The sequence below is a fragment of the Bombina bombina genome, chromosome 9, assembly GCF_027579735.1.
Source record: "Bombina bombina isolate aBomBom1 chromosome 9, aBomBom1.pri, whole genome shotgun sequence".
NCBI lineage: Eukaryota > Metazoa > Chordata > Amphibia > Anura > Bombinatoridae > Bombina > Bombina bombina.
The window spans coordinates 80,211,020-80,236,892 of NC_069507.1; positions in this window are offsets into that span (position 1 = coordinate 80,211,020).

The following is a 25,873-nucleotide window of genomic DNA, read 5'->3' on the forward strand; positions in this document are numbered from 1 at the left end:
ATACAAAAATATATATTTTCTCTATAAGCTATAAATATCAAAAATATATTATTGTTTAAAATAAAATTGTAGTACATATGTCAAAAAGGTTAATAGTCTATTAGTTTATTAAAAAATTAGTTTATTAAAAAAAAATTTAAATTTATACAGTAGGTGGATTTCTCTATTATTAAGTCAATGCCTATTCTTATAAAACCAATTTTCAACTCAAAATTTATAACCAATTATTTCTATATCTGAGGATGCAGATGAGCAAGATAATTAAAACATAGCTTAGATTATTCTATAGATTAGGGTAACCAGTTGTGTACATTGAAATACTTCACAATCATTTTATCAGATTAATCTACAATTTAAAATAATTGTTAAAATTGTTATTAAAATTGGGGGTTTATCACTATCTAAAGATATATTATTATATCAATTTTTTATATTCCACTATTAAATATTAAGGCAGTTTTATGGTATTAGCTATATCTTAACTCCTAAAAAAGGGGATAGGTCTATCTCTGAGTTGAGGCCTTTTGGAAAAAGAGTATCAAATTTGTAAATTAGTTCAGCTTCTTTCTTGAGGAGCTTACCCTCAAAATCACCTCCTCTCCAGTCTCCTTTAACCTTACATATTCCCCAAAATTTAAAATGCTGTAGATTATTTTTATGAATTTCTCTAAAGTGCTTGTATAAGTGGGTATCTAAGTTCCCTTTAACGATATTACAGAGATGTTCTCTGATCCTGTCGCGTAATAATCTGGTAGTCTCTCCAATATAAAATAAATCACATGAGCATTTCAAGAGATATATGACACCTTTGTGTGAACATCTTATGGTGTCTTTTATTTTAAAATCTACGCCTGTCCCAGTTATATGGATAGAGTCAGTTTTACTACTGTACCTACAAGCCCTGCAGGAAAGACAGGGGAAGAAACCTTTTAGATAGTTGCCTCTAAGATCTTGATCTATCATAGTAGTACTATCTTTCTTTAATTCACTTGGTGCAAGAATCTGCTTTAAATTTCTGGCTTTCCTAAAAATAATTTTTGGTTTGTATGCCAAAAGGTCCCCTATTAAGGGGTCTTTTTTGACTATATGCCAATGCCTCGTGATTATTTTACGGAGTACTTGATGGTCATCATTATAATTTGTTATTAATGCTACGTCGTATTCATTCTTATTATCTCCGATAGGTGGAGTACTTTTTTCTTTATATTGTAAAAGAGAACTTCTTTCAGTTGTTTTTGCTCTGGTCACAGCTCCTACTAGTTCTTGTTCACTATAGCCTCTTTCATGAAATCTCTGTTGGAGAACATTAATTTGTGTCTCAAAGTCTATATGCCTGGAACAGTTCTTTCTAACTCTAAGGAACTGACCTATAGGTATATTGCCTTTCCATCTCTCATGGTGGCAGCTTCTTTTATGTACATATCCATTACAATCTACTTGCTTGAAATACGTTCTGGTGGCTAGACTGCCCTCATCTACAAATATTTCCAAATCTAGAAAGGAGATGGAGGTAGTACTATATTGATATGTGAATTGGAGACCTCTATCATTATTATTCATAGCTTGAAAGAAAAGTTTTAGGTTCTCCTCTGAGCCCTTCCATATAATTAGTATATCATCTATGTACCTTTTGAAGAGCACGAGGTCCGCGCCAAACTCGTGTGACCCGAGGAACTGATCCTCCCAGTCACCCATAAATAGGTTAGCATAGCTTGGCGCGAACCTCGTGCCCATCGCGGTACCCTCCAACTGAAGATAGTATTTGCCATTAAATTCAAAATAGTTGTTTTCCAATATAAATTTTATTCCTTTTAAGATAAACTGTCTAAGATGTATATCCATATCCTTATCCGAACTGAGAGTATTTTCAATTGCCCTTAAGCCCTGCACATGATCTATGACTGTGTAAAGGGATGTGACATCACTTGTGGCGAGAATAAAGTTGTCTTCCCATTTTGTTGTTTCAACTAATTGTAATACTTGTGTTGAGTCTTTTAGATAAGTGTTTAGATTTTTAACAAATTTTTGAAGAAAGATATCCACATATCTGGAAAGGTTAGATGTTATAGAACCTATTCCAGATATGATGGGTCTCCCTGGAGGGTTTTCAAGACTCTTATGGATCTTTGGGAGGAAGTAGAAAATAGGGGTTCTAGGGAATTCAGGATACAGATAGTTAAATTCATTATCATTAATGATACCCCCATCTTTCCCTTCCTCCAAAATACCAAGTAGATTTTTCTTAATCTTATTGATTGGATTTAATTCTAATGTTTTGTAAGTTTTAGGGTCACTCAATATTCTATTCGCTTCTGTGATGTAATTGGTTTTATTCATAATTACAACCCCCCCACCTTTATCTGCCGGCTTTATAATTACCTCTTTTTCTTTTTGTAATTTGTCTATGATTTCTTTATCTTTTTTTGTTAAATTAAAATTGGGTTTCGATTTTTTAGGATTAAATTCTTTTAAGTCTTTAAGGACCATTTTTTCAAAGGTTTCTATATTGGAACCTTTGGCGTATGAGGGATAAAATTTGGATATAGGTTTAAGGTTAGTGTATGTTTTCTTTCCATCATTATCAGTTATAGTTTTGGGAAATTTAGAAGGATTTATCTGTTTCTCAATGGGATTTCTCAAAAAATAACGTTTTAACGTTAATTTCCTGATGAATTGTTTTACATGAATATGGGTGTTAAATTTATTGAGGGTAGTGGTTGGGGCAAAGGATAAGCCTAGTGATAATATCCTCTTTTCATCATTATCCAATTCTTTATTGCTCAGATTGAAGATACCTGTATTCCCAGTTACTATCTTACTCTCTTTGCCTCTCCTTCTATTCTTTCCTCCTCTTTGTCCTCTAGTTGTCTTTTCTTTAGATTTAGTGGGGTGTAGGTTCTCTCTCTTTTCTCTAGAGCTACAAGCTTCTTTGAGGTGCCCTCCCTTAGAGGGCTGTTGCCTAAAAAATCTTTCCCATTATGGGGCATCCCAATATCACATTCACTTTGTAGAGGTGAAAATCTATTGTTAGTTTCTATATGCCAACTGTCCATCCTAGATCGATTTCTCCCATTATCATAATATTCCTCATTTGAGTCTTGATAGAAATTTTTTGGATGTCTCGTATTTTGCCAGTAATTATAATTATTATGGTTTCTATTGTCATAATATTGGGACCTAGGGTCATTTCTATATGTTTCTCTATGGGGCATTCTGTTACCATGGTAATTCTCAAAATTATCTTGGTATGTTCTATTTTGATAGTTATAATTACGACGGTGTTGTTGAAATGGAGCTTTATGTCTTTGTGTGCTATAGTTAAAGCGATCTCTCCAATTTAAATTTGACTGATAGTGTTCAGGGTGTTGTGTATCATAAAAATTATCATAATGACCACCTTGTGTGTTTCTATTTCTGTATGTTTCATAGTTTCTTTCTTTTAATGTATTATGTGATATATGACCTCTAAATTGTTGTCTATTGGTATGTTTGAATTTATCCAAGTCATCTGATTGGGGTAATTCTTTATTTGCATTCTCAATTTTATCTTTCAATTCTTTAGTCTGCTCTAATAAATCATTTCTATCCCTTTCTAATTTTTTCCATTTGGTATCTAATAAACCATGTTTTAGTTCTATCAATTTATTGACCAAAATGTTCTGTCTTTCTTTAAAATTGGGATGTTCCCGCTTATTTTCTAATTGGTTTTTTAAATCCGTGATTTTTGTGTTAATTTCTTCTAAAGTTGCATTACGTGATTTTTTTATAATATCAATCAAACTACGTGAGGTTTCTTTTAATACCAAATCCCATTCTTTTTGGTGTGCTTGATTTAAAGTGAATGTGCAGGCTTTCTTAAATTTCAAGCCTCTAGGAATTAAATTTAAATTGGTGTATTTATCTAAAAAAACTAGTTCCATTTTTTGTTTAATTTCTTTCACCATCAATTTATCTAGTTCATTAACTAGTTGGTGAAAGTCTAAAAAATTTCCTTGTGGACGTTCCTCTGTTATGTGTGTGTTACTTAGTTCAGTTAATAAATTGTCTCTAAATGAAAAAAGTTCCGGTTCCATAGTGAGTGAAGTGAGTGCTCAATTAAGTGAAAAAATATATGTGATAAAATATGTGATAGTTGAAAACACAATTAAAAGATATCTTAATTGTCTGTAAAAAATATTTTCCTAATTGGCTATAAATATGTGAAAAAAGCTGCCATATAAAGGGGAAATGAGAACAAGGATAAACAAAGAAATATGGCGCTAATTCCTAAAGGAAAAACCTTAACCACTCTAGAACAGTCACCCCGGGACTGTGACAATTAAATCTAAAGCAAAGGAATATAGAGGGCGCTAAAAGCTAAGTTCTCCACCACATTTAGTCAATTATGGAAATAAACACAATGGATTTAGGGTAACAACTTTACTATTGGATAAAATTAAAATGCAAATTTATTACAATACAATACATAAGAAAAAATAAAGGGACGTCTCCCTGATTTTAAAAAATATTAAAAAAGGACTGGAGTACCACCTTAAAAATATTTAAAAAAGGTATTTTGCATATGTTTGATTTGATACAATATAAATAAAGGTATCAGTCAAACTAAAAAACAGTCTGTCCCAATTTAGGATATATGGTTACAAAGTATCTTATAATAGCTGTTCACCAAATGTAGCAACTGTGACAGATAGGGTCGGCGTGAAAATCTTTAGAATATAGCCCCCTTTAGACGATGGAAGACACCTTAGTATCAGATCTTTTTTTTCTTCTTACTCACACTTTCTTTTCAGAGTAGCTTGCTGACGATTTTTTGGCTCACGGCTTTGGAGATTGGACACAGGCAAACAGCGTCTCCCAATGTTGATCACCTTTGCTGGTGTCGGCTGAACCCGGTCAGCGTGAATGAAGACTGCTCGTTACTCCAGCGTTTGTAGTGCGCCAAATTGATCCCAATACAAAGGGGATAAAAGAGATTCACACACCCGCACTTAGCGTGATACACGCGCGGGCAAGGATATAGAAAGCTAGGTACCTAGATTTTCAAATTGTGATTAAAGTCCTTAGCAGGATACAACACAGATACAATCTACGCGTTTCACCCGTTAGATAGGGCTTTTTCAAGATACTCGTTGTTCCCGGGATGGAATTTAAATATCCGCTGAAGTGTGTTCATTGGTTGTTGCTCTTTTTTGTTTAAGGTGGAAGTTGATCAGAGTTGATTTTTCTTAAGGTGGATTTATTCTAATGTCCTCGTGTTCTCATCAAAAAGGTCACAGCATCACATATTGTATAATGGTTTTACTAAACCAATTTTAAAATTTAAAAAAGTTTTCCAGACCCAACTGCAAATTATATTAAAAAATTTATTAAGGTGATACAACCAGAGGTGGTATTCCATAATAAAATACAAAAATATATATTTTCTCTATAAGCTATAAATATCAAAAATATATTATTGTTTAAAATAAAATTGTAGTACATATGTCAAAAAGGTTAATAGTCTATTAGTTTATTAAAAAATTAGTTTATTAAAAAAAAATTTAAATTTATACAGTAGGTGGATTTCTCTATTATTAAGTCAATGCCTATTCTTATAAAACCAATTTTCAACTCAAAATTTATAACCAATTATTTCTATATCTGAGGATGCAGATGAGCAAGATAATTAAAACATAGCTTAGATTATTCTATAGATTAGGGTAACCAGTTGTGTACATTGAAATACTTCACAATCATTTTATCAGATTAATCTACAATTTAAAATAATTGTTAAAATTGTTATTAAAATTGGGGGTTTATCACTATCTAAAGATATATTATTATATCAATTTTTTATATTCCACTATTAAATATTAAGGCAGTTTTATGGTATTAGCTATATCTTAACTCCTAAAAAAGGGGATAGGTCTATCTCTGAGTTGAGGCCTTTTGGAAAAAGAGTATCAAATTTGTAAATTAGTTCAGCTTCTTTCTTGAGGAGCTTACCCTCAAAATCACCTCCTCTCCAGTCTCCTTTAACCTTACATATTCCCCAAAATTTAAAATGCTGTAGATTATTTTTATGAATTTCTTTAAAGTGCTTGTATAAGTGGGTATCTAAGTTCCCTTTAACGATATTACAGAGATGTTCTCTGATCCTGTCGCGTAATAATCTGGTAGTCTCTCCAATATAAAATAAATCACATGAGCATTTCAAGAGATATATGACACCTTTGTGTGAACATCTTATGGTGTCTTTTATTTTAAAATCTACGCCTGTCCCAGTTATATGGATAGAGTCAGTTTTACTACTGTACCTACAAGCCCTGCAGGAAAGACAGGGGAAGAAACCTTTTAGATAGTTGCCTCTAAGATCTTGATCTATCATAGTAGTACTATCTTTCTTTAATTCACTTGGTGCAAGAATCTGCTTTAAATTTCTGGCTTTCCTAAAAATAATTTTTGGTTTGTATGCCAAAAGGTCCCCTATTAAGGGGTCTTTTTTGACTATATGCCAATGCCTCGTGATTATTTTACGGAGTACTTGATGGTCATCATTATAATTTGTTATTAATGCTACGTCGTATTCATTCTTATTATCTCCGATAGGTGGAGTACTTTTTTCTTTATATTGTAAAAGAGAACTTCTTTCAGTTGTTTTTGCTCTGGTCACAGCTCCTACTAGTTCTTGTTCACTATAGCCTCTTTCATGAAATCTCTGTTGGAGAACATTAATTTGTGTCTCAAAGTCTATATGCCTGGAACAGTTCTTTCTAACTCTAAGGAACTGACCTATAGGTATATTGCCTTTCCATCTCTCATGGTGGCAGCTTCTTTTATGTACATATCCATTACAATCTACTTGCTTGAAATACGTTCTGGTGGCTAGACTGCCCTCATCTACAAATATTTCCAAATCTAGAAAGGAGATGGAGGTAGTACTATATTGATATGTGAATTGGAGACCTCTATCATTATTATTCATAGCTTGAAAGAAAAGTTTTAGGTTCTCCTCTGAGCCCTTCCATATAATTAGTATATCATCTATGTACCTTTTGAAGAGCACGAGGTCCGCGCCAAACTCGTGTGACCCGAGGAACTGATCCTCCCAGTCACCCATAAATAGGTTAGCATAGCTTGGCGCGAACCTCGTGCCCATCGCGGTACCCTCCAACTGAAGATAGTATTTGCCATTAAATTCAAAATAGTTGTTTTCCAATATAAATTTTATTCCTTTTAAGATAAACTGTCTAAGATGTATATCCATATCCTTATCCGAACTGAGAGTATTTTCAATTGCCCTTAAGCCCTGCACATGATCTATGACTGTGTAAAGGGATGTGACATCACTTGTGGCGAGAATAAAGTTGTCTTCCCATTTTGTTGTTTCAACTAATTGTAATACTTGTGTTGAGTCTTTTAGATAAGTGTTTAGATTTTTAACAAATTTTTGAAGAAAGATATCCACATATCTGGAAAGGTTAGATGTTATAGAACCTATTCCAGATATGATGGGTCTCCCTGGAGGGTTTTCAAGACTCTTATGGATCTTTGGGAGGAAGTAGAAAATAGGGGTTCTAGGGAATTCAGGATACAGATAGTTAAATTCATTATCATTAATGATACCCCCATCTTTCCCTTCCTCCAAAATACCAAGTAGATTTTTCTTAATCTTATTGATTGGATTTAATTCTAATGTTTTGTAAGTTTTAGGGTCACTCAATATTCTATTCGCTTCTGTGATGTAATTGGTTTTATTCATAATTACAACCCCCCCACCTTTATCTGCCGGCTTTATAATTACCTCTTTTTCTTTTTGTAATTTGTCTATGATTTCTTTATCTTTTTTTGTTAAATTAAAATTGGGTTTCGATTTTTTAGGATTAAATTCTTTTAAGTCTTTAAGGACCATTTTTTCAAAGGTTTCTATATTGGAACCTTTGGCGTATGAGGGATAAAATTTGGATATAGGTTTAAGGTTAGTGTATGTTTTCTTTCCATCATTATCAGTTATAGTTTTGGGAAATTTAGAAGGATTTATCTGTTTCTCAATGGGATTTCTCAAAAAATAACGTTTTAACGTTAATTTCCTGATGAATTGTTTTACATGAATATGGGTGTTAAATTTATTGAGGGTAGTGGTTGGGGCAAAGGATAAGCCTAGTGATAATATCCTCTTTTCATCATTATCCAATTCTTTATTGCTCAGATTGAAGATACCTGTATTCCCAGTTACTATCTTACTCTCTTTGCCTCTCCTTCTATTCTTTCCTCCTCTTTGTCCTCTAGTTGTCTTTTCTTTAGATTTAGTGGGGTGTAGGTTCTCTCTCTTTTCTCTAGAGCTACAAGCTTCTTTGAGGTGCCCTCCCTTAGAGGGCTGTTGCCTAAAAAATCTTTCCCATTATGGGGCATCCCAATATCACATTCACTTTCTAGAGGTGAAAATCTATTGTTAGTTTCTATATGCCAACTGTCCATCCTAGATCGATTTCTCCCATTATCATAATATTCCTCATTTGAGTCTTGATAGAAATTTTTTGGATGTCTCGTATTTTGCCAGTAATTATAATTATTATGGTTTCTATTGTCATAATATTGGGACCTAGGGTCATTTCTATATGTTTCTCTATGGGGCATTCTGTTACCATGGTAATTCTCAAAATTATCTTGGTATGTTCTATTTTGATAGTTATAATTACGACGGTGTTGTTGAAATGGAGCTTTATGTCTTTGTGTGCTATAGTTAAAGCGATCTCTCCAATTTAAATTTGACTGATAGTGTTCAGGGTGTTGTGTATCATAAAAATCTAGGTACCTAGCTTTCTATATCCTTGCCCGCGCGTGTATCACGCTAAGTGCGGGTGTGTGAATCTCTTTTATCCCCTTTGTATTGGGATCAATTTGGCGCACTACAAACGCTGGAGTAACGAGCAGTCTTCATTCACGCTGACCGGGTTCAGCCGACACCAGCAAAGGTGATCAACATTGGGAGACGCTGTTTGCCTGTGTCCAATCTCCAAAGCCGTGAGCCAAAAAATCGTCAGCAAGCTACTCTGAAAAGAAAGTGTGAGTAAGAAGAAAAAAAAGATCTGATACTAAGGTGTCTTCCATCGTCTAAAGGGGGCTATATTCTAAAGATTTTCACGCCGACCCTATCTGTCACAGTTGCTACATTTGGTGAACAGCTATTATAAGATACTTTGTAACCATATATCCTAAATTGGGACAGACTGTTTTTTAGTTTGACTGATACCTTTATTTATATTGTATCAAATCAAACATATGCAAAATACCTTTTTTAAATATTTTTAAGGTGGTACTCCAGTCCTTTTTTAATATTTTTTAAAATCAGGGAGACGTCCCTTTATTTTTTCTTATGTATTGTATTGTAATAAATTTGCATTTTAATTTTATCCAATAGTAAAGTTGTTACCCTAAATCCATTGTGTTTATTTCCATAATTGACTAAATGTGGTGGAGAACTTAGCTTTTAGCGCCCTCTATATTCCTTTGCTTTAGATTTAATTGTCACAGTCCCGGGGTGACTGTTCTAGAGTGGTTAAGGTTTTTCCTTTAGGAATTAGCGCCATATTTCTTTGTTTATCCTTGTTCTCATTTCCCCTTTATATGGCAGCTTTTTTCACATATTTATAGCCAATTAGGAAAATATTTTTTACAGACAATTAAGATATCTTTTAATTGTGTTTTCAACTATCACATATTTTATCACATATATTTTTTCACTTAATTGAGCACTCACTTCACTCACTATGGAACCGGAACTTTTTTCATTTAGAGACAATTTATTAACTGAACTAAGTAACACACACATAACAGAGGAACGTCCACAAGGAAATTTTTTAGACTTTCACCAACTAGTTAATGAACTAGATAAATTGATGGTGAAAGAAATTAAACAAAAAATGGAACTAGTTTTTTTAGATAAATACACCAATTTAAATTTAATTCCTAGAGGCTTGAAATTTAAGAAAGCCTGCACATTCACTTTAAATCAAGCACACCAAAAAGAATGGGATTTGGTATTAAAAGAAACCTCACGTAGTTTGATTGATATTATAAAAAAATCACGTAATGCAACTTTAGAAGAAATTAACACAAAAATCACGGATTTAAAAAACCAATTAGAAAATAAGCGGGAACATCCCAATTTTAAAGAAAGACAGAACATTTTGGTCAATAAATTGATAGAACTAAAACATGGTTTATTAGATACCAAATGGAAAAAATTAGAAAGGGATAGAAATGATTTATTAGAGCAGACTAAAGAATTGAAAGATAAAATTGAGAATGCAAATAAAGAATTACCCCAATCAGATGACTTGGATAAATTCAAACATACCAATAGACAACAATTTAGAGGTCATATATCACATAATACATTAAAAGAAAGAAACTATGAAACATACAGAAATAGAAACACACAAGGTGGTCATTATGATAATTTTTATGATACACAACACCCTGAACACTATCAGTCAAATTTAAATTGGAGAGATCGCTTTAACTATAGCACACAAAGACATAAAGCTCCATTTCAACAACACCGTCGTAATTATAACTATCAAAATAGAACATACCAAGATAATTTTGAGAATTACCATGGTAACAGAATGCCCCATAGAGAAACATATAGAAATGACCCTAGGTCCCAATATTATGACAATAGAAACCATAATAATTATAATTACTGGCAAAATACGAGACATCCAAAAAATTTCTATCAAGACTCAAATGAGGAATATTATGATAATGGGAGAAATCGATCTAGGATGGACAGTTGGCATATAGAAACTAACAATAGATTTTCACCTCTAGAAAGTGAATGTGATATTGGGATGCCCCATAATGGGAAGGATTTTTTAGGCAACAGCCCTCTAAGGGAGGGCACCTCAAAGAAGCTTGTAGCTCTAGAGAAAAGAGAGAGAACCTACACCCCACTAAATCTAAAGAAAAGACAACTAGAGGACAAAGAGGAGGAAAGAATAGAAGGAGAGGCAAAGAGAGTAAGATAGTAACTGGGAATACAGGTATCTTCAATCTGAGCAATAAAGAATTGGATAATGATGAAAAGAGGATATTATCACTAGGCTTATCCTTTGCCCCAACCACTACCCTCAATAAATTTAACACCCATATTCATGTAAAACAATTCATCAGGAAATTAACGTTAAAACGTTATTTTTTGAGAAATCCCATTGAGAAACAGATAAATCCTTCTAAATTTCCCAAAACTATAACTGATAATGATGGAAAGAAAACATACACTAACCTTAAACCTATATCCAAATTTTATCCCTCATACGCCAAAGGTTCCAATATAGAAACCTTTGAAAAAATGGTCCTTAAAGACTTAAAAGAATTTAATCCTAAAAAATCGAAACCCAATTTTAATTTAACAAAAAAAGATAAAGAAATCATAGACAAATTACAAAAAGAAAAAGAGGTAATTATAAAGCCGGCAGATAAAGGTGGGGGGGTTGTAATTATGAATAAAACCAATTACATCACAGAAGCGAATAGAATATTGAGTGACCCTAAAACTTACAAAACATTAGAATTAAATCCAATCAATAAGATTAAGAAAAATCTACTTGGTATTTTGGAGGAAGGGAAAGATGGGGGTATCATTAATGATAATGAATTTAACTATCTGTATCCTGAATTCCCTAGAACCCCTATTTTCTACTTCCTCCCAAAGATCCATAAGAGTCTTGAAAACCCTCCAGGGAGACCCATCATATCTGGAATAGGTTCTATAACATCTAACCTTTCCAGATATGTGGATATCTTTCTTCAAAAATTTGTTAAAAATCTAAACACTTATCTAAAAGACTCAACACAAGTATTACAATTAGTTGAAACAACAAAATGGGAAGACAACTTTATTCTCGCCACAAGTGATGTCACATCCCTTTACACAGTCATAGATCATGTGCAGGGCTTAAGGGCAATTGAAAATACTCTCAGTTCGGATAAGGATATGGATATACATCTTAGACAGTTTATCTTAAAAGGAATAAAATTTATATTGGAAAACAACTATTTTGAATTTAATGGCAAATACTATCTTCAGTTGGAGGGTACCGCGATGGGCACGAGGTTCGCGCCAAGCTATGCTAACCTATTTATGGGTGACTGGGAGGATCAGTTCCTCGGGTCACACGAGTTTGGCGCGGACCTCGTGCTCTTCAAAAGGTACATAGATGATATACTAATTATATGGAAGGGCTCAGAGGAGAACCTAAAACTTTTCTTTCAAGCTATGAATAATAATGATAGAGGTCTCCAATTCACATATCAATATAGTACTACCTCCATCTCCTTTCTAGATTTGGAAATATTTGTAGATGAGGGCAGTCTAGCCACCAGAACGTATTTCAAGCAAGTAGATTGTAATGGATATGTACATAAAAGAAGCTGCCACCATGAGAGATGGAAAGGCAATATACCTATAGGTCAGTTCCTTAGAGTTAGAAAGAACTGTTCCAGGCATATAGACTTTGAGACACAAATTAATGTTCTCCAACAGAGATTTCATGAAAGAGGCTATAGTGAACAAGAACTAGTAGGAGCTGTGACCAGAGCAAAAACAACTGAAAGAAGTTCTCTTTTACAATATAAAGAAAAAAGTACTCCACCTATCGGAGATAATAAGAATGAATACGACGTAGCATTAATAACAAATTATAATGATGACCATCAAGTACTCCGTAAAATAATCACGAGGCATTGGCATATAGTCAAAAAAGACCCCTTAATAGGGGACCTTTTGGCATACAAACCAAAAATTATTTTTAGGAAAGCCAGAAATTTAAAGCAGATTCTTGCACCAAGTGAATTAAAGAAAGATAGTACTACTATGATAGATCAAGATCTTAGAGGCAACTATCTAAAAGGTTTCTTCCCCTGTCTTTCCTGCAGGGCTTGTAGGTACAGTAGTAAAACTGACTCTATCCATATAACTGGGACAGGCGTAGATTTTAAAATAAAAGACACCATAAGATGTTCACACAAAGGTGTCATATATCTCTTGAAATGCTCATGTGATTTATTTTATATTGGAGAGACTACCAGATTATTACGCGACAGGATCAGAGAACATCTCTGTAATATCGTTAAAGGGAACTTAGATACCCACTTATACAAGCACTTTAGAGAAATTCATAAAAATAATCTACAGCATTTTAAATTTTGGGGAATATGTAAGGTTAAAGGAGACTGGAGAGGAGGTGATTTTGAGGGTAAGCTCCTCAAGAAAGAAGCTGAACTAATTTACAAATTTGATACTCTTTTTCCAAAAGGCCTCAACTCAGAGATAGACCTATCCCCTTTTTTAGGAGTTAAGATATAGCTAATACCATAAAACTGCCTTAATATTTAATAGTGGAATATAAAAAATTGATATAATAATATATCTTTAGATAGTGATAAACCCCCAATTTTAATAACAATTTTAACAATTATTTTAAATTGTAGATTAATCTGATAAAATGATTGTGAAGTATTTCAATGTACACAACTGGTTACCCTAATCTATAGAATAATCTAAGCTATGTTTTAATTATCTTGCTCATCTGCATCCTCAGATATAGAAATAATTGGTTATAAATTTTGAGTTGAAAATTGGTTTTATAAGAATAGGCATTGACTTAATAATAGAGAAATCCACCTACTGTATAAATTTAAAAATTTTTTTAATAAACTAATTTTTTAATAAACTAATAGACTATTAACCTTTTTGACATATGTACTACAATTTTATTTTAAACAATAATATATTTTTGATATTTATAGCTTATAGAGAAAATATATATTTTTGTATTTTATTATGGAATACCACCTCTGGTTGTATCACCTTAATAAAAATTTTTAATATAATTTGCAGTTGGGTCTGGAAAACTTTTTTAAATTTTAAAATTGGTTTAGTAAAACCATTATACAATATGTGATGCTGTGACCTTTTTGATGAGAACACGAGGACATTAGAATAAATCCACCTTAAGAAAAATCAACTCTGATCAACTTCCACCTTAAACAAAAAAGAGCAACAACCAATGAACACACTTCAGCGGATATTTAAATTCCATCCCGGGAACAACGAGTATCTTGAAAAAGCCCTATCTAACGGGTGAAACGCGTAGATTGTATCTGTGTTGTATCCTGCTAAGGACTTTAATCACAATTTGAAAATCTAGGTACCTAGCTTTCTATATCCTTGCCCGCGCGTGTATCACGCTAAGTGCGGGTGTGTGAATCTCTTTTATCCCCTTTGTATTGGGATCAATTTGGCGCACTACAAACGCTGGAGTAACGAGCAGTCTTCATTCACGCTGACCGGGTTCAGCCGACACCAGCAAAGGTGATCAACATTGGGAGACGCTGTTTGCCTGTGTCCAATCTCCAAAGCCGTGAGCCAAAAAATCGTCAGCAAGCTACTCTGAAAAGAAAGTGTGAGTAAGAAGAAAAAAAAGATCTGATACTAAGGTGTCTTCCATCGTCTAAAGGGGGCTATATTCTAAAGATTTTCACGCCGACCCTATCTGTCACAGTTGCTACATTTGGTGAACAGCTATTATAAGATACTTTGTAACCATATATCCTAAATTGGGACAGACTGTTTTTTAGTTTGACTGATACCTTTATTTATATTGTATCAAATCAAACATATGCAAAATACCTTTTTTAAATATTTTTAAGGTGGTACTCCAGTCCTTTTTTAATATTTTTTAAAATCAGGGAGACGTCCCTTTATTTTTTCTTATGTATTGTATTGTAATAAATTTGCATTTTAATTTTATCCAATAGTAAAGTTGTTACCCTAAATCCATTGTGTTTATTTCCATAATTGACTAAATGTGGTGGAGAACTTAGCTTTTAGCGCCCTCTATATTCCTTTGCTTTAGAATATAGGAGTGATGACTTACATTTACAGGGAAAATACATGTATAGTATTTTGAAAGAGTTAAAACTAAACAAAACTATAAAGGATGTTTCTATGCTTAAAAAATAGACAGCAAGTTTTGCGGTATAGTGCTGTACGGCTATTGCGCGTGGAATGGCATATCTCCGTATTAAAAGTCGCGGTGGTATAGCTTTTTTTTTTTTAGTCTATAACGCAACAATCCATTCCGCACTCAAAAAATTACATTTGAGTGTGGGATTTCCATACCCCTGTATTACAGGTTGTGCGGTCCGGCTAAAATGCTTGCGTTATAGCTTATATCGCCGTGATCCATACTGTGATCTGAGACCAGTAGTTATGGAATTTGCAAAGCAAAAATGTTTCACAAAACTCATAACTAAAATGTTACAAAGTACAATAACACCCATAAACTACCTATTAACCCCTAAACTGCTACCCTCCCGCATGGCAAATACTATATAAAATCTATTGACCCCTAATCCACCACCCACTCACATCGCCAACACTAAAGAAACATATTAACCCCTAAACCGCCGCACCCCCACATCGCAACACACTAAGTTAAACTATTAACCCCTAAACTTAACACCCCACCAATTTTAAATTAAATTTACAATATAACTATCTTTAAATAAATAAAAAATACCTATGAAATAAAAAACTAAGTTTAAACTATAAAGTAGCCTAACATTACTATTTTAAAACAATCAAATTAACAAAAAAAAAAAAAAATTCAAATTTAAAAAATCCTAACACTATGAAAAAATTAAAAAAAAATTACATTAAAAAAAATAAAAACTCTAAAATTACGAAAAATAAAAAACTCTCGCCTAGATTTAGAGTTTTGCATTAGCCGTCAAAACCAGCATTAGGGGCTCCTAATGCTGGTTTTGGGCTACCGCTGGTATTTAGAGTCGTGTAGGTAAGGGTCTAACGCTCACTTTCCGGCCGACTTTTCAATACCGCAGATCCCCCTACGACATTTGCGTATCCTATCTTTTCAATGGGATCTTTCTAACGCCGGTATTTAGAGTTTGGCTGAAGTGAGCGTTAGAGCTCTAAAGACAAAACTCTAGCCGCAGAGAAAAGCCAGGAGTTAAGATCTTTTTGGGCTAACGCCAGTTCATAAAGCTCTTAACTACTGTGCTCTAAAGTACACTAACACCCATAAACTACCTATGTACCCCTAAACCGAGGCCCCCCCCACATCGCCGCCACTCTAATAAATTTTTTTAACCCCTAATCTGCCGACCGCACACCGCTGCAACCTACGTTATCCCTATGTACCCCTATTCTGCTGCCCCTAACACCGCCGACCCCTATATTATATTTATTAACCCCTAATCTGCCCCCCCCATGTTGCCGCCACCTACCTACAATTATTAACCCCTAATCTGACGACCGGACCTCATCGCTACTATAATAAAGTTATTAACCCCTAACCCGCTTCACTCCCGCCTCAAAAACCCAATAATAAATAGTATTAACCCCTAATCTGCCCTCCCTAACATCTGCCGACCGGACCTCGCCGCTACTCTAATAAATGTATTAACCCCTAAAGCTAAGTATAACCCTAACACTAACACCCCCCCTAAGTTAAATATAATTTTTATCTTACTAAATAAATTATTTATTATTAAATAAATTATTCCTATTTAAAGCTAAATACTTACCTGTAAAATAAACCCTAATATAGCTACAATATAACGAATAATTATATTGTAGCTATTTTAGGATTAATATTTATTTTACAGGCAACTTTGTATTTATTTTAACTAGGTACAATAGCTATTAAATAGTTAATAAATATTTAATAGCTACCTAGTTAAAATAATTACAAAATTACCTGTAAAATAAATCCTAACCTAAGTTACAATTAAACCCTACACTATCAATAAATTAATTAAATAAAATACCTACAATTATCTACAATTAAACCTAACACTACACTATCAATAAATTAATTAAATAAAATACCTACAAATAAATACAATTAAATAAACTAACTAAAGTACAAAAAATTAAAAAAAGAACTAAGTTACAAAAAATAAAAAAATAATTTACAAACATTATAAAAATATTACAAAAATTTTAAGCTAATTACACCTACTCTAAGCCCCCTAATAAAATAACAAAGCCCCCCAAAATAAAAAATGCCCTACCGTATTCTAAAATAAAAATTGAAAAGCTCTTTTACCTTACCAGCCCTTAAAAGGGCCTTTTGCGGGGCATGCCCCATAGAAAACAGCTCTTTTGCCTGTAAAAAAAAACATACAATACCCCCCCCAACATTACAACCCACCACCCACATACCCCTAATCTAACCCAAACCCCCCTTAAATAAACCTAACACTAAGCCCCTGAAGATCTCCCTACCTTATCTTCACCACGCCGGGTATCACCGATCCGTCCAGAAGAGGCTCCGAAATCTTCATCCAAGCCCAAGCGGGGGCTGAAGAGGTCCCTCATCGGGCTGAAGAGGTCCATCTTCCGGTTGAAGTCTTGATCCAAGTGGGGACTGAAGAGATCCATGAGCCGGCTGAAGTCTTGATCAAAGCGGGGGCTGAAGAGATCCATCATCTGGCTGAAGTCTTCTATCAAGCGGCATCTTCAATCTTCTTTCTTCCTGCTCCATCTTCATCCCGCCGACGCGGAACATCCATCCTGGCCGACGACTTCCCGACGAATGACTGTTCCTTTAAGGGACGTCAGCCAAGATGGTGTCCCTCGAATTCCGATTGGCTGATAGGATTCTGATCCAATCAGCCAATCAGATTGAGCTCGCATTCTATTTGCTGATCGGAACAGCCAATAGAATGCGAGTGTAATGCAGGTGTCAGCGATAGCGGAGGTGGCAGATTAGGGGTTAATAAGTGTAAGGCTAGGGGTGTTTAGAATCGGGGTTCATGTTAGGGTGTTAGGTGCAGACTTAGAGAGTGTTTCCCCATAGGAAACAATGGGGCTGCGTTAGGAGCTGAACGCTGCTTTTTTGCAGGTGTTAGGTTTTTTTCAGCTCAAACTGCCCCATTGTTTCCTATGGGGGAATCGTGCACGAGCACGTTTTTGAAGCTGGCCGCATCCGTAAGCAACGCTGGTATTGAGAGTTACAGTGGCGGTAAATATGCCTCTACGCTCCCTTTTTGGAGCCTAACGCAGCCATTCTGTGAACTCTAAATACCAGTGGTATTTAAAAGGTGCGGGGGAAAAAAAGCACGCGTAGCTAACGCACCCCTTCTAACGTCTAAGATTACAAAAAATAATAAATTACATTATCCAAAATAATAACAATTAAACCTAATCTAGTACCCCTATAAACCCCCCCCCAAATAAAAACAAAATAATTTCAGTAGCTCTCATACTATTGGCTGATTTGAAAATGTCAGCCAATAGGAATGCAAGGTACCCCATTTTAAAACTGGTACCTTGCATTCAAGCTTCAGTGTATGGCAGTGATCATATGAAGAGGATCCTTCACGCTGGATATCCGCGCAGTCAGCGACGATGCTCCACGCCTCCACACAGCTCTGAGCATCCACAGTTCCATGCCACCGGGATGAAGATAGAAGATTCCCCCGCTATGGATTTAAGACTTCTCGCCGCCTGGATGAAGATGGATGTCCGGACTTCAAGAACTGTGAGTAGATTTCCTAGGGTTAGTGTTAGGTGTTTTTTTTATTTTTTTGGTTGAGGTTTTTTTTTATTAGGGTTTTGGGGACAAAAGAGCTGAATGCCCTTTTAAGAGCAATGCCCATACAAATGCCCCTTTAGGGTTTTTTTAGACTTAGGTTTTTTATTATTTGTAATCTTAGAGTTTTTTATTTTTCGTAATTTTAGAGTTTTTATTTTTTGTAATGTATTTTTTTAATTTTTTTGTAGTGATTTTTTTAATTTGTAATTTAGTTTTTTTTTTATTTTTCGTTAATTTTATTGTTTTAAAATAGTAATGTTATTTTATTTTATAGTTTAAACTTTGTTTTTTTTTTATTTCATAGGTAAGTTTTTATTTATTTAAAGATAGTTATATTGTAAATGTAATTTAAAATTAGGGGGGGTGTTAGGTTTAGGGGTTAATAGGTTTATTTTATTAGTAGCAATGTGGGGGGCAGGTGGTTTAGGGGTTAATAGGTTTATTATAGTAGTAGCGATGTGGGGGGGGTGGATGGGTTAGGGGTTAATATGTTTATATATCTTTGCTTTTTCCACATCATATTCTGCATATATGTAAGCAAATACTGAACATTTCCAGCAGTCTTGGGAATGATTTTAAGAGTCCCAATACCTGTAAAATAAATTAAACTTGAGTTAACTGTACTTGTATGAAGAAGTCCCTGTGACAGAAATGTAGGTGACTCGGCATCTGTAGTAGAAGCTATAGGTATAAGTTAGGTCCCAAGACGATGCAGCATAGTCTGCCAGCCTTTCTAGCAGGGTAAGTTTAGGTTAGGAGGCGCCTACCCCACTCCAGTGTTCCAGAACAGCTGACCCAAGGAAGATCCAGAGGGCTGCATTGCTGTCTGTAGGTTATACCTCTCGGCCTCTTGGGAAAATAACTTAGGTAAAGGGGCTGATGTATCATATCTTACTGCTCCTGACAAAGATCCAGGGGTCTCTTCTACAAAATGCAGCCAAGCTGATGAGTGACCAGCTGTAATTGAATAGCTACATAAACTTATTTCACCACCACATAGATGAGGCACCATCTAGGGTATATTAGGAATGTTGCTTTATGACCCACTGTGGGCGAGGCACCGATACCGTCTCAATGTCACCCATGAAATCAATTAGATGGGTCTTTATAGATGCAGAAAGCCAATCAGATCTGCACTGTCCCACTCCAGGCCATTTCCTGTCACCGCTCGACTGGTGTGCCTCTGTATAGTGAGGTGGGGTTTCAGCTAACCCAGTATGGGTGTCCGTAATCACTTCTCTGAGAATTCCTGGTTTACTTTGCATTTCATGGTCCTGTACCATGTGGGTGGGTAGGACTCAATTAGGCCTTATCTTCATTAGGGCATTGGTAATGTGCGCCTCCAAAAGTTGAAAGGAAGTCTCAACATTGCCGCTTCCCAGTTGTCTACGGCCGCCATTTTTTATTTAGAAGATTCTGATTCTGTCCTGAGCTTCTCCTTCTGCTTAACTCAGCAATCTAGAAGTAAGTTGTGAAAAACAGCTTATGCAATGTAAGCCATGGATCTTGTTATGGTTGTCTCTGGTTTGTCTGCGACTGTAGCACGTACCTGCGTGGCCCCTTTCAAGAGCTAGGATGCAAGCAAAATTCATCACCTAGGCTTTTGATCTCGATTATTAGCACAACTTATAGAAATGTCTTATAGGGGTCTTCGACAAAGCAGCTGGATTGTATGCTTGGATATGAATAAACCCCTAATATCTGGATTAAGAGCTGGAGCTCTTGTACTGTGCTTCTGGCTGCTTCAGTAGTTGGCTCTGCCAATTAGGGGGGTGTTAAGATTAGGGGTTAATAGTTTAATTTAGTGTGCTGTGATGTGGGGGTCCTGTGGTTTAGGGGTTAATAGGTTTATTTTATTAGTAGCAATGTGGGGGGCAGGTGGTTTAGGGGTTAATTGGTTTATTTTATTAGTAGTGATTTAGGGGGCAGCGGTTTAGGGGAGTAATAACTTTATTTAGTGTCAGCGATGTCGGGCGGCAGATTAGGGGTATTTAGACTAGGGGTTTATGTTAGTTTTAACATAACTTTCTTTTCCCCATAGACATCAATGGGGTTGCGTTACGGCGATCGCCATTCCGCATTCGCAGGTGTTAGTTTTTTTCTGACACTTTCTCCCCATTGATGTCTAATGGGGAAAGCGTGCACGAGCACGTAAAGTCAGGCCTTGGGTTTTGTGCGGTATGGAGCTTATCGCACTATACCGCACAACAAGAGAAGGATTTTCAGTAACTTGTAATGGCAGCGCTATGGTTCGTGCAATACCTCTAATATTTTTTAGTTATTTACGCACCCGGTATAGCGCAAAACTTGTAATCTTGGTGAGAGTTTGCTATAACTCTGGGGTGCGTCACAGTCCATTAAAGGGAAAGTCAAAAGTTAAAAAAAAATTAACTTTCATGATTCAGATAGAGCATGCAAGTTAAAACAACGTTTCAATTTACTTCTATTATCTAATTTGCTTCATTCTCTTGGTATCCTTTGCTACAAAAAAACATACCCAGGTAGGCACAGGAGAAGCAATGCACTATTGGGAGTTAGTTGCGGCATAGATATGCATCTTGTCATTGGCTCACTTGATGTCTTTAGCTAGCTCCCAGTAGTGCATGCTGCTCCATTAACAAAGTATACCAAGACAATGAAACAAAGCTGATAAAATAAATTTATTGAAAAGTTGTTTAAAATTATATACTGTATCTGAATCATGAAAAAACATTTTGGGAATTCATCTCCCTTTAAGTAGCCAGTGAATAATCTGTTTCTAGGAAACCTTTGTGAACAAACATGACTTTCCTGTTAAATTGAATTTACTGTCCCATTGATTCTTATTTGTCAATCAAAATGTACTAACCCACTTCCCTATGCAGACCCTACTACAAATATATTTTTATTGTGACTCCAGCACAATTATTCTAACCACAATCCCCCAGACTACAAACTGCAAACAAATGCCCATATGGCCCTCTGAGACCCCCAGAGCATGAACCCCTTAAACAATATTATCTCTGAACTCCACTGCCACATTAATTACCTAACTTCCATTATCCCTGTGATTTTCAGCTCTTTAAAGGAACATGAAACCCAAAAATGTTCTTTCATGATTCAGATAGAAAATAAAAAAATTAAAAAGTTTCCAATTCAATTCTATAATCAAATTTTCTTTATTCTTCTGTTATTATTTGTTGAAGGTGTAATGTTATTAACATGTCATGTGATCTGTTTGTCAATTTGCATACGGAATGTTGATTGGCTGTTGGTGTTTCTACCATATATGGTTACAAGTTCAGTTAGGATAATAAACAGTTAGTGACTAGATGCAGATCTGTGTTCTCTGAGTTATTCCTTGGTAAGACACTAATTTGAGTGGCTACACAAGAACAATACATGGTGTCAGAAGCTGGTTTCTTTCTGCAAAATGGATTTATCAGGTGTGCCTATGCCACAGATGGATTGGGACTCAATACATTTACCAGATGCATGGAGGAGATTTCGCCAGCATGTACAGCTCATGTTCTCCGTCCCGCTCTGTGACAAGCCTGAGGAAACCTTGTGCAGCTACTTGCTTCTCTGGGTAGGTGAAAAAGGGAGAGATGTTTATAATACTTGGACATTAACATTTGAGGAGTCTAAATAGTTGAAGTCTTATTATGACAAATTTGAGGAATATGTTATGCCCAAAGCTAATCCAATCTTTGCAAGATACAAGTTTCATGAAAAAATGCAGGGGGAACATGAGACATTTGAACATTTTGTAACAGAACTTAAATTGCTTGTAAAAGACTGTGGATATGTTAACAGTGATGAGATTGTACGAGACCGCATTGTTTTTGCCACTATTTCTCCAAAAGTCAGAGAGAAATTGCTTAACCAGGGTGCTGAGCTGACACTTGAAAAAGCCATTGATATAGCTAGGTCGCACGAAATTGCACAAGAGCAGCTTAAGACAATAAACTCACGTCCAATAGCAACCCAGAGCCAGTCAGCTCATGCAGTGTTTAGTAAAAAAACAACATCAGCCCAGCAAAAGCATTGGACAACTGTGAAAGGAAGTGACAGGAGCATCACTAAAGACAGGCTATGCAGTCGTTGTGCTCTTCAACACAGCCAGGAAGACACGTGCCCTGCAAAAGGACATCAGTGCAAAATATGCAATAAATTTAACCACTTTGCAAAGGCATGCAAGTCAAGGCCGCCAGATACACGTAAAACTGTACATATAGTTCAAAACACAAATATTGAAGAGCTGGATGAACTGTTTATTGACACAGTTAACAAAGAGCACAAAGACAAAGAATGTGAACAGGCTTTTGCAGAAATTGAGTTAGGTGAACAAGCAGATAAAGTCACATTTAAATTAGATACTGGTGCTCAGGTAAATATAATTAATACCAACAGATTTAAAAATCTCTTCAGTACTGTAGCACTGAAGCCCACAGCACGCCGTCTTACAGGCTATGGAGGTGAGCCGCTTGATCTTAAAGGGACCTGTCAGTTAAAATTTAAATACAAAGACACTAAAACTGTGCTTAAATTCTACATAGTCAACAAACACGCCCCACCTATACTTGGTTTGAGAGCATGTCTAGACATGCGGTTAATTAAGCTTGTCTTCTCAATGTGCGCAGATGTAGATAAACCATGTGCTATAATACAGGAATTTTCTGATGTTTTTCAAGGCATTGGACAGTTTTCAGGTGAATGCACTATACACCTACACCCCACAGCAGTCCCTGTTGTATACCCACCCAGGAGAATTCTATTCATGCTGCATAGTCACCTCAAGGAGGAGCTAGATAATATGGAAAAATCAGGGATTATTGTGAAAGTGCTTCAACCCACTGACTGGGTCAATGCCCTGGTAGTTGTGGAAAAACTCCGCACTGGAAAACTCAGGGTTTGTTTAGATCCCAGAAACTTGAATAAAGCAATCAAGAGGCCACATTACCATCTTACAACTTTGGATGACATCACCCCAAAACTTGCTGGAGCACAATTCTTCAGTGTACTGGATGCAAAATCTGGATACTGGGCAATCAAACTCTCAAAAGAATCATCCAAGCTAACAACATTTAATACAGTGGCCGGAAGATACAGATTTCTCCGCTTACCCTTTGGACTGATTTCAGCTCAAGACGAATTTCAGAGAAAGATTGATGAGACTTATGAAGTGCTTGAGGGGGTAACAGTCATTGTTGACGACATACTCGTGTTTGGAAAAACAAAAGAGGAACATGATGCAAACTTGCACACCGTACTCAAGAGAACCCGTGAAAAAGGAGTACACCTTAACCCAGAGAAAATTGTGATATGTGTCTCAACGGTCAGTTATTTTGGGCACAAGCTAACACGTGAAGGCATTAAACCTGAAGGCCATCGCTGCTAACCTTCTCCTGACCATGGATCTTTATACCCCCATCCTTCGCCATTCCAACATCCAGTCTAGAACTGCCCTAGCTCTTTCTTCATACGAGCGCACCACCACGCGCCCTTGCAAGAATCTAAACCACAAAATCCATACCAGCGTATATGACCTCAAAGTCCCCAGAGCTACCGCTCCCCTCACCAAGTTCAACCTGTTGCGAATGCTCTCCTCCACAATGACTCTGGGCACTGCACCCCGCACTCTTCTGCCTCCGGAGCCAGGTCCCGAAAGCGATCCCACTGTAAACGGGAAAGAGCGTCAGCCACATTGTACTCCTTACCAGGCACATGTACTGCTTGAAACATAACATTGCATTGTAAACATTTCAGTACAAATAAGCGCAACAAGTGAACGACGGGCAATGATGATGCAGAGAAGTGGTTAACCGCAGAAACCACCCCCATGTTATCAGAATGGAAGGTCACCTTCTTATCTGCCAAAAGATGCGGCCATACTTCTAATGCCTCTACCAAGGGAAACAGCTCCAAGTACACCAAATTTTTTGTCAACCCCTCCTCCCGCCATAACTTTGGCCATTGTCATATACACCACCTGCCCTGTAAGTATGCCCCAAAACCAACCGCCCCTGCCGCATCCGTGAACAAGTGGAGATCCGACTCTGCTCCCGCTACTTCCTGCACCAAAGCCTTTCCGTTAAACTCCTCCAGAAATTGCTTCCACACCACCAAGTCATCCTTGAGCTCTTTTTTCAAACGGATTCTGTGTGACCGCAGCCTTGCCCCTGCTGTCGCTAAAAATAGCTTTCTCATGAAAATCCGTCTCACCGGTATAATTTTACATGCAAAGTTCAACTTCCCAATTAGTGACTGCAATTCTCTAAGCTTCTGCTTCCCCAATGCCCTTTCAACTGTGGACAACAAGTCTGTCACCTTATCCTTAGGCAAGCTACACTCCATCCGGAGCATATCAATTTGAATACCCAAGAAACTCAAACACGTTGAAGGCCCCTCAGTCTTTTCTGCCACCACCGGAATCCCAAAGTTGTCCGCCACCTGCATGAAGGCCTTCATCAGCTGTTCACAATCTGCCGCCCCCTCCGGTCCCACAAACAGCGTGCACTGGTCTAAAAGCCGCCTGCACATCTACCTTTGTTATCATAGCCCCCACCCCTGCTGCCCTCACCAGATCCACCACCCTATCAAAGGATGCATAACGAACCACTGCCACCTCGGGGTCGATCCCATTATTAACCGAAACCCCTTTTGGGTAGGACAGGTGGTGGATCATTCTGAACTACCCAGGAACGTTCTTAGGAACCACTCCCAGGGGAGAGACCCTCAAATCATCCAAGGGCATTTCTTTGAATGGGCCCACCATCCTGCCCAGCGCAACTTCTTTCCCTAATTTACTTCGGACCACCTCCGGGAATGCCCTTGCCGACTTCCCGTTTGCCCTAAATCCCCCACATTCAACAAATGGAAACCAAAACCCCGAACTGAAACCCGTCAGCAGCAGCTCTGCATCCCTACTTCCTTTCCGTCCCTTAGCGTACCGTTTTAGCCATGGGACCATCCTTTCGACCTTCACCGGCATCCGCGCCCTGTGCACCCATGTCCACTGGCTTGGCCGGAAACTTTCCTCTCTTAAAGCATTTCGAAAATGCATGGGCTCCCCACATCCCGAACATTCGTGCTTATACTTACATGATCCCCCAAATCTGAACTTGAACTGGAAGCATAAACCCTTTCTGATGGCCATAGCTGCTATCAATCCACCTCCTCCACCTGTTCCCCCAAGCCCGCAAAAGGACTGCTCCCCTCAAAGCGGTGTCATCATCTCCAGCCAAACTCCCATATCGCGGTCATCCCACTTCATATCTGGC